Here is a 12,807-nt window from a genome sequence, read left to right as displayed (position 1 = left end):
AAAGTAGATATCGTTTTCTGACATGGAAACAGAGAGAACCAGGAAAGCAAAAGAAGTGTCAGAAAGAGTTCCGGTGAATTTGAGAGCAGATGAAAGTTGGTGGACAAGGTGATAAAGTTGACATGTCCAGAAAGCAGCAACAATGCAACTGTCAAAGTAGCAGAGAAAGAGTTGTGGACGTTGCCAGAGTAGGTTTTTAACAAGGACTGTTTCATGTAGCCAGCAAGTGCTCATGGCTACACCTTAGATTTGCAGAGAGTGGGCAGTATTGAAAGAGAAGTTGTTGAGTGGAAGAACAAGTTGTGCCAGGCACACAAGAGCGTTAGTGGAGTGGAACTGCTTGAGCTTTCCCCAACGAGAAGCAGAGGGCCTTAAGACCTTCCTGATGGGATATGGAGCTATGTAAAAACTGGGCATTCATTTAAAGATGGAGCAGTTGATACTAGGGATTTGGAGGTTATGAAAGTGGTGGAAGGCATGAGAGGTATCTTGGATGGAGGCAAGAAGGGACTGGAGAAGGGGAGTCAGGATAGAGTCATGGCATGAGGAGAATTTCAGTGGGACAAGAATAGGCAGAAACAATGGGTCTACAGGGCAGACTGATTTGTGGATTTCAGGGAAGAGATATAATCTGGTTGGAGATCATGGAGGGGAGCTCCTGATGCACTGAGATGTATGAAGGCCCAAGAGACAGTGGGCCAGTGTTTGTTCATGATATTGTGGTCAGGGGAAGGTATGGGGATGTGTCCTGGAGCTGTCATCTGGCCTCTGAAAGATAGAGGTCAGTGGTCCAACCACACGATCACCACCTTATCTGTGGATTTGATAATAAGGTTGGGATTGGTGTGAAGTGAGTTGAGTGCTGTGCATTCGGAAGAGGTAATGGATGCCGAGAAAGGTCAATGTGGTCAATGTTGCTAATCAGTTCCCATTTCACTTTTCCATTCCACTCTGTTGAATGCAAGGAATGGAGGGTTCAGATCACTTGCAGACAGAAGAGATTAGTTTATCATGGTATCACGTTTGGCATGACATTGTGGGCTGAAGGGCCTGTTCCTGTGCTGTACTGCTCTCTGTTCTAGAAGGCTGGGGACCTGCTTGCTCTCCATGGCCCACTAATCACGTTGCATTTTTGTCAATTTAGACATTAGACAAAATAATTGTTCTAATTAAATATTTGTATGACCTATGAAAACTATTAAATCCTACTTCCCAAAACAAATGGATTACCTTTATGATTATATGTGTATATTCTTTGTTGTCAAACCATACCTTATTATTTTGAAAGGATTTCTTCCTGAACCTGTTTGATGAATATATTATGTTGTAGGAAGGAACTGCAGAATCTGGTTTAAACCGATGATAGACACAAGACTCAGCAGGGCAGGCAGCATCTCCTGATAGAGGGAATTAAGAAAGAAAGAAAGGAATCAAGAAGAAAGACGGTCAAGACCCTTCAGGAAATATTTCCTCATTGGGAAACACTGTTGATTACACTGAAACATGTGGTACCACCTGGCTTTCTCTTTATTCCGGCCATCATTGGATCAAAACTTTCTTGAAACATTGGCCCATTTAATAAGTAATGCAAAGAAGCAATTTGTGATTTATCTAGTGTTTTGTTCAGATCAGTGACAGAGCACTTTGATTCATTTTGTAGTCTTTCAAGCCATCTAGAGAAATAAGACTGCAATTACAGGCACTGAAAGGGATTAATGGCTCACAGGAACGGTGTTATGGTGTAATTACGCCCCCTCAAGGCCAGACTCTATGACAGTCTTGGTTTAGTTTAGTTTAAAAAGCTGGAGTAACTCAGCGGAGGCAGCATCCCTGGAGAGAAGAAATGGGTGACGTTTCGGGTTGAGACCGTCCTCAGACTGGTTAGGTTAGATTAGCTTAGTTCAGTTTAGTTCAGAGATACAGTGTGGAAACAGGCCCTTCGGCCCACTGAGTCCGTGCCAACTAGCCATCACCCTTACACTAGTCCTACTCACTGGGGACAATTCACAGAAACCAAGTAACCCACAAATGTGCACGTCTTTGAAATGTGGGAGGAAACCGGAGCTCCTGGAGAAAACCCATGCGGTCACAGGGAGAACGTACAAACTCCAAACAGACAGCACTTGTGGTCAGGATCGAACCCCGGTCTCTGCGCTGTAAGGCAGCAACTCTACCGCTGCGCCACTGTGCTGCCCCTGTGCTGACCCGAAGAAGTTGTAAAGAAGGTAATGACTTAGATTTGTATCGTATTTTACACAATGTTGAAATAATGTCTCAAATAACTTGATAGCCAAAGAGTTGTAATCACCGTTGTGATCCAAGAAATAGCACAGTGAGTGACACTTAAACAGCCATGTGAGAAAAACAGAAAATAGAATAGTCCTTCTGCCCCAATTTCTGTGATTACGTCATGATCTACCAGCAGCTGCCCTGGTTCTGAGGCAATGTCAATCTGCCCCCATTTATTTCCAAGATGTGTTTTTTCTGCTGAATCAGAAAACATCCAAGTGGATAGCACACAGATTTGTAGCTACCTCCCGCAGAAACGCACATGGTCAAGAAGGCTTTCGGCACATTGCCCCTCATCAGCCAAAGTACTGAGTATGGAAGGTATGAGGTTATGTTGCAGTTGTACAAGATATTGGAAAGGACACATCTTGAGTATTGTGTTGAGTTGTCATCACCCAGTTATACGAAGGATGGTGTTATGCTGGAAAGGATGCAGAGCAAATTTACAAGGGTGTTGGCAGGATTTGGGGGCCAGAGCTATAGGGAGAGGTTGAGCTGGATAGGACTATATTCATTGGCAGATGGCACAATGGGCTAAGTGCCCATTGTGCCAATGGACGACAGATGCTAATGGGCTAAGTGTTCGGCTGAACCAGAAGAGCCGGTTCGAATCCCGCTTGGAGTGCACTGTCGTTGTGTCATTGGGGCAGCACTTCAGGAGTGTATAATGAATGTAATTATGTGAGGGGCAAGTGAAAATCTTAATGGATTATTATATGAGATCATGGAGAGGAATAGATAGAGTATGGATGTGTATGAGATCATGAGAGGAATAGATAGAGTAAATGCACAGAATCTTTTACCCAGAGAAGGGGAATCAAGAACCAGAGGACATGGGTTTAAAATGAGGGGGAACGATTTGATGAGAACCTGAGGGGCAACTTTTTTACACATAAGGTAGTAGGTATATGGAACTAGCTGCCAGAGGAGGTTGTTGAGGCAAGTTCTGTCACAACAGTTAAAAAACATTTGTACAGGTACATGGATAGGGTTAAGTTTAGAAGCATAGAGGCGAAACACAATCAGGTGGGACGAGTGTAGTTTGACATGTTTGCCAAAAAAACAAAAATAAAAAATTATCAAAGGCATAACCTACCTCTTTAATGTATGTACTTGACTCTGACATCCTTTAAGTGATCCAGTTTAATTTGCCCCTTGAGCAAAACAAAATGAGTCCCCTTAAAAAAACATTTTTTATCTTACTTGTTCTTTTTGCACACCGTGGTGGAATGTCGCAGGGTTAGGGAGGAAGAGCAAAGAAACTCTTGCGTAGATGAATTGTTGCAGAAGTGACTGGTACAAGAGGGATGGGTTGCCCCTGAACTGGAGGGTGATCAATATCCTGGCGGGCAGGTTTGCAAGTGCTACTTGGAAGGGTTTAAAATGAGATTGGCAGGTGGATGGGATCCAAGGCAGTAGTGGAACAGTTGGAACACTAGAAGTTGGAAGGAAGGAGATTGGACATTATTGCCATCCATCACAGTGAGGAACATGGGGAATCCACTGTGGTGGATGTTTATGTTTACTTTTATGTAGTTGTGTGTCTTGGTGCTTTTTTGTTTAGTATGGCTGTATGGTAAATTGAATTTCCCTGTACCTTAATTGGTACATATGACAATAAACTGAACTTGAAATCTTGAAATCAATGAAAGCAAGTTCAGTAGAGAAGGGAGACAGGTGCATGGAACTAAATGAGGAAAGGAAGTTGGATTCAATTGTGTTACTTCAATGTAAGAAGCCCGACAGGTAAAGCAGATGAACTCAGAACGGGGATCGGTATGTATGATTGGGACGTTATGGCTACTATGGAAACTTGACAAAGGGAAGGACAGGACTGGCAGCTTAATGTTGCAGGGTACAGATACTACAGGCGAGATAGAGGAGCAGCTAAAGGAGGAGTTACCATATTAATTAAGGAGAACGTCACAGCAGTAGTCAGAGATGACCTAACCAAAGGATCGTCCAGTGAGGTTCTATGGGCGGAGCTGAGAAATAATTAGGGGATGATCAACATGTTGGGATTGTGCTGGAGGTCCCCAAATGGTTAATGGGAATGTGAAGAATAAATATACCAATGCATTGCAGGCAGCTGCAAGACAAATAGGGATTTTACCTTTTCCAATGGAGGCTGGGACTGCCAGAGCTCCAACGGCTCAGATGGGGTGGAATTTGCCAAGTGTATTCAGGAAAGTCTTCTCAAGCAGTAGATAGAAGGCCCAACCAGGGATGGAAAAAGTGGGGCCAACTCTTAGGGAATCGGGTAGGGCAGGTGACTGAAGTGTCAGTGGCATTTTGGGACTTACAATCACAGTTCCATGAGCTTTAAAATAGTCACGGATTTGAACAGGGCTGATCCACAGTTAATGTTCTAAATTGGGGCTGGGCCAACTTTAATGGTGTTACACTAGAATTCGCAAAAGTTGATTGAGTAGTTTGTTCGGGGGGCAAAGGGATGTCGGGAAAGTGGGATTCTTTTAAAGAACATGATAGTGATAGTTCATGGCATGCATGTTCCTGTTAGGGTGAAAGGGTAGTAAGGAACACGAGACGATGAGAACCTTGAGGCTTTGATCAGGACAGAAATGGAGGCATGGGTCCAGTGCAGGTCCCATTAAGTGTATTCCTGTAAGATTATAAAGGTTTCAGTAACATGCTGAAGAAGGAAATAGAAGGGGCAAAAGGGGGGGGTCTGAGATAGCTCTGGTAGATAAGATTAAGGAGAATGCAAAAAAAGATTTAGGTGTATTAAGGGGGAAAAGGTACCTATAGAGAGAGAATGGGACCCCTCAGAAACCAAAGTGACCATCTAAGTGTGGAGACGTGGGAGATGGGCAAGGTCCTCAATGTATGTTTCTCCTCTGTCTCTACCACAGAGAAACACATGAAGACAAGGGAACTTGAGAAAGTTAATGGAGATATCTTGAGAACAATCTGTTTTACAGTTGATGAGGTGCTGAATGTCAGAAAATGTGTGAGGGGAGAAAATCACTCAGGCCTGATCAGCAATGTGGGAAGCTAGAAACCAAATTGCAAGCATTCTTGCTGAGATATACGATCCATAGACAGGGGTGAAATGCCAGAGAAATGAACGATAACTGTTGTTGTGCCTCTATTTAAGAAAGGTTGTAAAGAGAAACCTGCGATCTATATACCAGTAAACCTAACACTGTGCTGGGAAGATTATTGAAGAAGATTCTGAGTTAAATATGCATGCATTTGTAAATAAAGGTGCGGATTAAGGATAGACGGCATGGCTTTGTGCATGAGAAATTGGCCATGCAAATTTGATTGGGTATTTTGAAGAAGTAACCAAGAACGTTGTTGAGAGCAAGGCCATAGATGTAATGAAAATGGACTTCAACAAGGCCTTTGATAATGTTCTGCATAGTATGCAGAAAGCAGACAGTTATCTCCTGGGTCTGATGCAGGATCTCAACCCAGAGCCGACCGCCCTTTGGCCTCTACAAATTCTGCCTGACATGCTCAGTTCCTCTAGTAGTTTGCTTGTTATTCCCTATGTTATTTTTGCTCTCTCCCACTTTTTTTCCTAATTTTTTTTTTTAGATTCCTTTATTGTCATTCAGACCTTTCGGTCTGAACGAAATTCTTGTTGTCAAGCTTAATTTATATCCAGGTCACGTCTGCAGTTAGTGCATCGCCTAGCAGATTAGTGATTGCAATGAGAGAAATAAATTATCTCACAAAACAGAGCAGCTGTGTCAATGTTATGTCACTTGCCTCGTAACACTGCAGATTATATTCCTTATGTTCACAACATTAGGGCAGGTAAGCACTCATTTTTTGGTCTTCTAGTGTCTTTAGGATTCTAAATCACACACTGTTACCAAAAACTATCTGGATTAAACATTAACAAAACTAGAGGAAGTTGGTCTAATTGTGAAATTCATTTATTGATTAGTACAGGTGTCAGAGGTTATAGGGAGAGGGTAGAAGAATGGGGTCAGGAAGGAGAGATAGATCAGCAATGACTGAATGACGGAGTAGACCTGATGGGCCAAATGGCCTAATTTTACTCCTATTCTTTATGACCTGATGAAAATTGAACATTTGCACAAGTCTCAAATACTTGATTTTGAAAACTTGAATTTTTAACAGTAACATTAGTGGTAACTGAAAACTTTCTTAGCAGGTAAGCCACAGTTCTAAATGCCAAATTAAGCTAGCATGTACCAGCATGTCCCTTCACGAACCTTAAAACCTGGGTATTAGATTTTTCAAACTGAATTATTCAGTGGTTATTGTATTTTAATTCATTACATCCAGGATTGAACTTCTAAAATGAAAACTAATTATTGCAATGTGATCTGGAAACATTTCCAGGGAGCTCACCCAAAGACCTTTCACATCGTGGTTGCATGCTCCCCGATGTCAGGCCCATACACATAACCCTTCAGAATCAGAAATACACACACCTATAAAAGCCAACATTGTTACTTTAAAATGAAAAACTGAATATGACACTACTCTATTACCTTGCTAACATCAGGTAGATCATATGACACTCCTGTCAAATCACAATTTGAACATAAATGTGAATGTAGAGAGAACAGCATGTCTGTGCTTAAAGGTATTTTTTAAAATCAACAACGAATTACCAAAAAATACATAAATATACATCTTATACTTGTAGGAAGAATTGCTTCTCATCTAATTATTTGAGTTTGAAATTTTCCTGATTAGTTCATTCGTTTTTGTGCTGAATCAAGGTTTGCGTGATTTAGTTTCTGGATTTGAACCCAAAGGAAGCAAACACTGCTTTTTTTTTTATCACACCTACTTGGATTTTGTTCATCATTTTCTAAAGTTGTACTAAATCCAACTTGAGCACAATCTCATGATCAATTAGTTCAACACCCAGCTTTGGTTCCCTTGCAGTAATCCTTTGATTCATGTAGACATTGAATTGTGTTATCAATTTCAAAAAAATATCTTTTGGTTCCACAAAGCTTGACAATGGCTCCTATCTCCCACTTGTGGGAGCTTGAGTTGGTAAGTAGGTTTAAAATATAAACATGTTTGTTTCCTGAAACAGCTTTCTTTCTGATAATTGCCACGGTGAGGTTTTTGATTCAACTGCTTCTGTCAACTAATTTTAAACAGGGTTTAAGCATCTCAATCTTCTCTTCATGGCTCGGCATCCACATACTCCATGGTAGTTTCATTCTGACATTTGCATTTCGCTGCAACACTTGTTTCGTGAGAATTTCCATAACTATTCTGACTGACCTCTCAGATCCTCCATTTGAAAGCAGATAATTGGGGAATGAGAGTGTGCTTCATACTGTACTGTTTCATGAAGTTTGCCGTTAGTGTAGGTTAAAAGAAGGCAAATTCAATACTAGCATTTATATCAAGAGGACTGGAATACAAAACAGAGATGTAATTCTCTTTTTTTTAAATTTATTAAAAAATTTTTTTTTTTATTAGAAGTACAATAAGTTTCAGTAATACACACCACATATATCTTATTACATTTGTTGTACCCGTTCATTTTTTGAGCTTTAAGAAAGATAGAAATAAAAGAAGTAAGAAAAGTGAGAAAAAGTCGTGATAGTGCAGGAACGTGTTGGGAAAAGAAAGCCCCATTAGAAAGAGAGTTAGAGAAGAAAGTTAAGAAATAGACCCTAGAAAAGAAAGAAAGAAAGAGAAACAATCGCTCTATTATACAAAACTCCGCAAAAAGGGATATACCAACCATATTTTTCACCTCCTGTTACCAGATCCTGGCACCATTTATTTTTTTTAATTACTGTTGCACCTTATGCTTGTAGTAAGTCCATAAATGCAGACCACGTCTTTTGGAAATGGTCTGCTTTGCCTGCGAGGAGGAGTCTCATATCTTCCAGGTGTAATGTTTCGAACTCCACATTTTTATTGTTGGTATAGGAGCGTTTTTCCAGAATTTGAGTATAAGCTTTTTTCCCATTATCAGCCTGTAATTAAATAAATTCTTTTGAAACACGTTTAGTTCAGGGATACCTTCCATTATTCCAAAGTTAATCCATTCTGCTTTAGGTATCAGTTTTATTTTTAATAGTTTTGTGAAGATTTCAAATATTTTGTTCCAGAATTTTTGGATTTTTATACAAAAAACAAAAGAGTGCGCTATGGTAGCTTCTTGAGACTGACATTTATCACAAATGGGTGAGATGTTAGGGAAAAGTTTATTTATTTGGGTTTTTGAATAGTATAGTCTATGTAATGTTTTGAATTGAATTTGAGTGTGTCTTGCGTTGATCGAGCATTTATGCACATATAGTAAGTGTTTATCCCAGCTCTCTTTTGAAATTTTTATAGCTAGTTCTTGTTCCCAGTCTCTTCTAATACCATCAGTTGTAGGTATTTCTATATTTAAAATAGTGTTATATAAGTATGATATTAGGTTTGCTGATTCGGCCTTTGTCTTCATTGCTTCGTCCAGTAAGTCTGGAGGCATGTTATGATAGTCTTTTGTGTATTTTTTCAGATAGTCACACATTTGAAGATATTTAAAATATTGATTATTTCTCAAATTATATTTCAGTTGCAATTGTTGAAATGATAGTAATTTTCCAAATTCATACAAATCTCCGAGCGTTTTGATTCCTATTCTTTCCCATTGTGTAAATGATTTATCTATAGTAGAGGGTTTAAACAACGGATTATTGACTATTGGCGATAAAAGAGATAGATTTCTTAATTTTAGATTCTGTTTTATTTGTTTCCAAGTTCTAATTGTGCTATGTATAATTGGATTTTTATTGTAATTTTTGTTATTCAGATTCATTGGTGAGAGGAGAGTCGCTCCTATATTGCAGTCCTCTCTCTCCATTACAATCCAGTCCACCTGCTGGGCAGAGTTGTCCAGCAGGTGAATCATATTTTTAATATTTACTGCCCAATTATAGTACATAAAGTTAGGGAGTGCTAGACCACCAAGCTCTTTGGGTTTGCTCAGATGTGTTCTTTGTATTCTGTGGGATTTATAGTCCCATATAAAATTTGTAATGTCCGAGTCCAGTAATGCTGAGGCTCTATAAGGCGCTGGTCAGGCTGTATTTGGAGTACTGTGAGCAAATATGGGCCCCATATCTGAGGAAGGATGTGCTGGCTCTGGAGAGGGTCCAGAGGAGGTTTAGAGGAATTATTTCAGGATTGAGTGGATTAGCATATGATGAGCGTTGACGGCACTGGGCCTCTACTCGTTGGAGTTTGGAAAGTTGTGGGGCGACCTCATTGAAACTTACAAAATAATGAAAGGTATAGATGGAGTGGATGTGGAAAGGATGCTTCCACTAGTGTGAGAGTCTAGGACCAGACGTCAATAGCCTCAGAATTAAAGGGCGCTCTTTTAGAAAGGAGGTGAGGAGGAACTTCTTTGGTCAGAGGGTAGTTAATCTGTGGAACTCATTGCCACAGAGGGCTGTGGAGGCCAAGTCAGTGGATATGTTTAAGGCCGAGATAGACAAATTCTTGATTAGAATGAGTGTCAATGGTTAATAGAAACATAGAAACATAAAAAAAAAAAATAGGTGCAGGAAGAGGCCATTTGCCCTTTGTGCCAACACTGCCATTCATTGTGATCAGGGCTGATCATCCACAATCAGTAACACGTGCCTGCCTTCTTCCCATATCCCTTGCTTCCACTAGCCCCTAGAGCTCTGTCTAATTCTCTTTTAAATTAATCTAGTGAATTGGCCTCTACTGCCTTCTGTGGTAGAGAATTCCACAAATTCACAACTCTCTAGGTGAAAAAGTTTTATCTCATCTCAGTTTTAAATGGCCTCCCCTTTATTCTTAGACTGTGGCCCCTGGTTCTGGACTCCCCCAACATTGGGAACATTTTTCCTGCATCTACCTTGTCCAGTCCTTATATAATTTTATGTTTCTATAAGAATCCCTCTCATCCTTCTAAATTCCAGTGAATATAAGCCCAGTCTTTCCAATCTTTCCTCATATGACAGTCCCGCCATCCCGGGGATTATCCTCGTGAACCTACGCTGCACTGCCTCAATAGCAAGGATGTCCTTCCTCACATTAGGAGACCAAAACTGCACTCACTCAACATAGAAACATAGAAAATAGGTGCAGGAGTAGGCCATTCAGCCCTTCGAGCCTGCACCACCATTCAATATGATCATGGCTGATCATCCAACTCAGTATACTGTACCTGCCTTCTCTCCATACCCCCTGATCCCTTTAGCCACAAGGGCCACATCTAACTCCCTCGTAAATATAGCCAATGAACTGGCCTCAGCTACCTTCTGCGGCAGAGAGAATCACCACTCTCTGTGTGAAAAACGTTTTCCTCATCGCAGTCCTAAAAGATTTCCCCCTTATCCTTAAACTGTGACCCCTTGTTCTGGACTTCCCCAACATCGGGAACAATATTCCTGCATCTAGCCTGTCCAACCCCTTAAGAATTTTGTAAGTTTCTATAAGATCCCCCCTCAATCTTCTAAATTCTAACGAGTACAAACCGAGTCTATCCGGTCTTTCTTCATATGAAAGTCCTGACATCCCAGGAATCAGTCTGGTGAACCTTCTCTGTATTCCCTCTATGGCAAGTATGTCTTTCCTCAGATTAGGAGACCAAAACTGTACGCAATACTCCAGGTGTGGTCTCACCAAGACCCTGTACAACTGCAGCAGAACCTCCCTGCTCCTATACTCAAATCCTATTGCTATGAATGCTAACATACCATTCGCCTTCTTCACTGCCTGCTCCACCTGCATGCCTACTTTTAATGACTGGTGTACCATGACACCCAGGTCTCGTTGCATCTCCCCCTTTCCTAATCGGCCACCATTCAGATAATAATCTACTTTCCAGTTTTTGCCACCATGGTGGATAACCTCACATTTATCCACATTATACTGCATCTGCCATGCATTTGCCCACTCAACCAGCCTATCCAAGTCACCTTGCAGCCTCCTAGCATCCTCCTCACAGCTAACACTGCCCCCCAGCTTCGTGTCATCCACAAACTTGGAGATGTTGCATTCAATTCCCTCGTCCAAATCATTAATATATATCGTAAATAGCTGGGGTCCCAGAATTGAGCCTTGCGGTACCCCACTAGTCACTGCCTGCCATTGTGAAAAGGACCCGTTTACTCCTACTCTTTGCTTCCTGTTTGCCAGCCAGTTCTCTATCCACATCAATACTGAACCCCCAATGCCGTGTACTTTAAGTTTGTATACTAATCTCTTATGTGGGACCTTGTCGAAAGCCTTCTGAAAGTCCAGATATAACACATCCACTGGTTCTCCCTTATCCACTCTAACCATATAACCATATAACAATTACAGCACGGAAACAGGCCATCTCGGCCCTACAAGTCCATGCCGAACAAATTTGTTTCCCCTTAGTCCCACCTGCCTGCACTCGTACCATAACCCTCCATTCCCTTCCCATCCATATGCCTATCCAATTTATTTTTAAATGATACCAATGAACCTGCCTCCACCACTTCCACTGGGAGCTCATTCCACACCGCCACCACTCTCTGCGTAAAGAAGTTCCCCCTCATATTACCCCTAAACTTCTGTCCCTTAATTCTGAAGTCATGTCCTCTTGTTTGAATCTTCCCTATTCTCAAAGGGAAAAGCTTGTCCACATCAACTCTGTCTATCCCTCTCATCATTTTAAAGACCTCTATCAGGTCCCCCCTTAACCTTCTGCGCTCCAGAGAATAAAGACCTAACTTATTCAACCTATCTCTGTAACTTAGTTGTTGAAACCCAGGCAACATTCTAGTAAATCTCCTCTGTACTCTCTCTATTTTGTTGACATCCTTCCTATAATTTGGCGACCAAAATTGTACCCCATACTCCAGATTTGGTCTCACCAATGCCTTGTACAATTTTAACATTACATCCCAGCTTCTACACTCTACTAGTTACATCCTCAAAAGATTCTATAAGATTCGTCAGACATGCTTTACCCTTCATAAATCCATGCTGACTTTGTCCAATGATTTCACCGCTTTCCAAATGTGCTGCTATCCCATCTTTAATAACTGATTCTAGCATTTTCCCCACTACCGACATTAGACTAACTGATCTGTAATTCCCTGTTTTCTCTCTCCCTCCCTTTTTAAAAAGTGGTGTTACATTAGCTACCCTCCAATCCTCAGGAACTACTCCAGAATCTAAAGAGTTTTGAAAAATTATCACTAATGCATCCACTATTTCTGGGGCTACTTCCTTAAGTACTCTGCGATGCAGCCTATCTGGCCCTGGGGATTTATCGGCCTTTAATCCATTCAATTTACCTAACACCACTTCCCGGCTAACCTGGATTTCACTCAGTTCCTCCATCTCATTTGACCCCCAGTCCCCTGCTATTTCCGGCAGATTTTTTATGTCTTCCTTAGTGAAGACAGAACCAAAGTAGTTATTCAATTGGTCTGCCATGTCCTTGTTCCCCATGATCAATTCACCCGTTTCTGACTGCAACGGACCTACATTTGTTTTAACTAATCTTTTTCTCTTCACATATCTATAAAAGCTTTT

Source organism: Leucoraja erinacea, chromosome 15 (genome assembly GCF_028641065.1).
Source record: "Leucoraja erinacea ecotype New England chromosome 15, Leri_hhj_1, whole genome shotgun sequence".
NCBI lineage: Eukaryota > Metazoa > Chordata > Chondrichthyes > Rajiformes > Rajidae > Leucoraja > Leucoraja erinaceus.
This window is presented reverse-complemented; position numbering follows the sequence as displayed.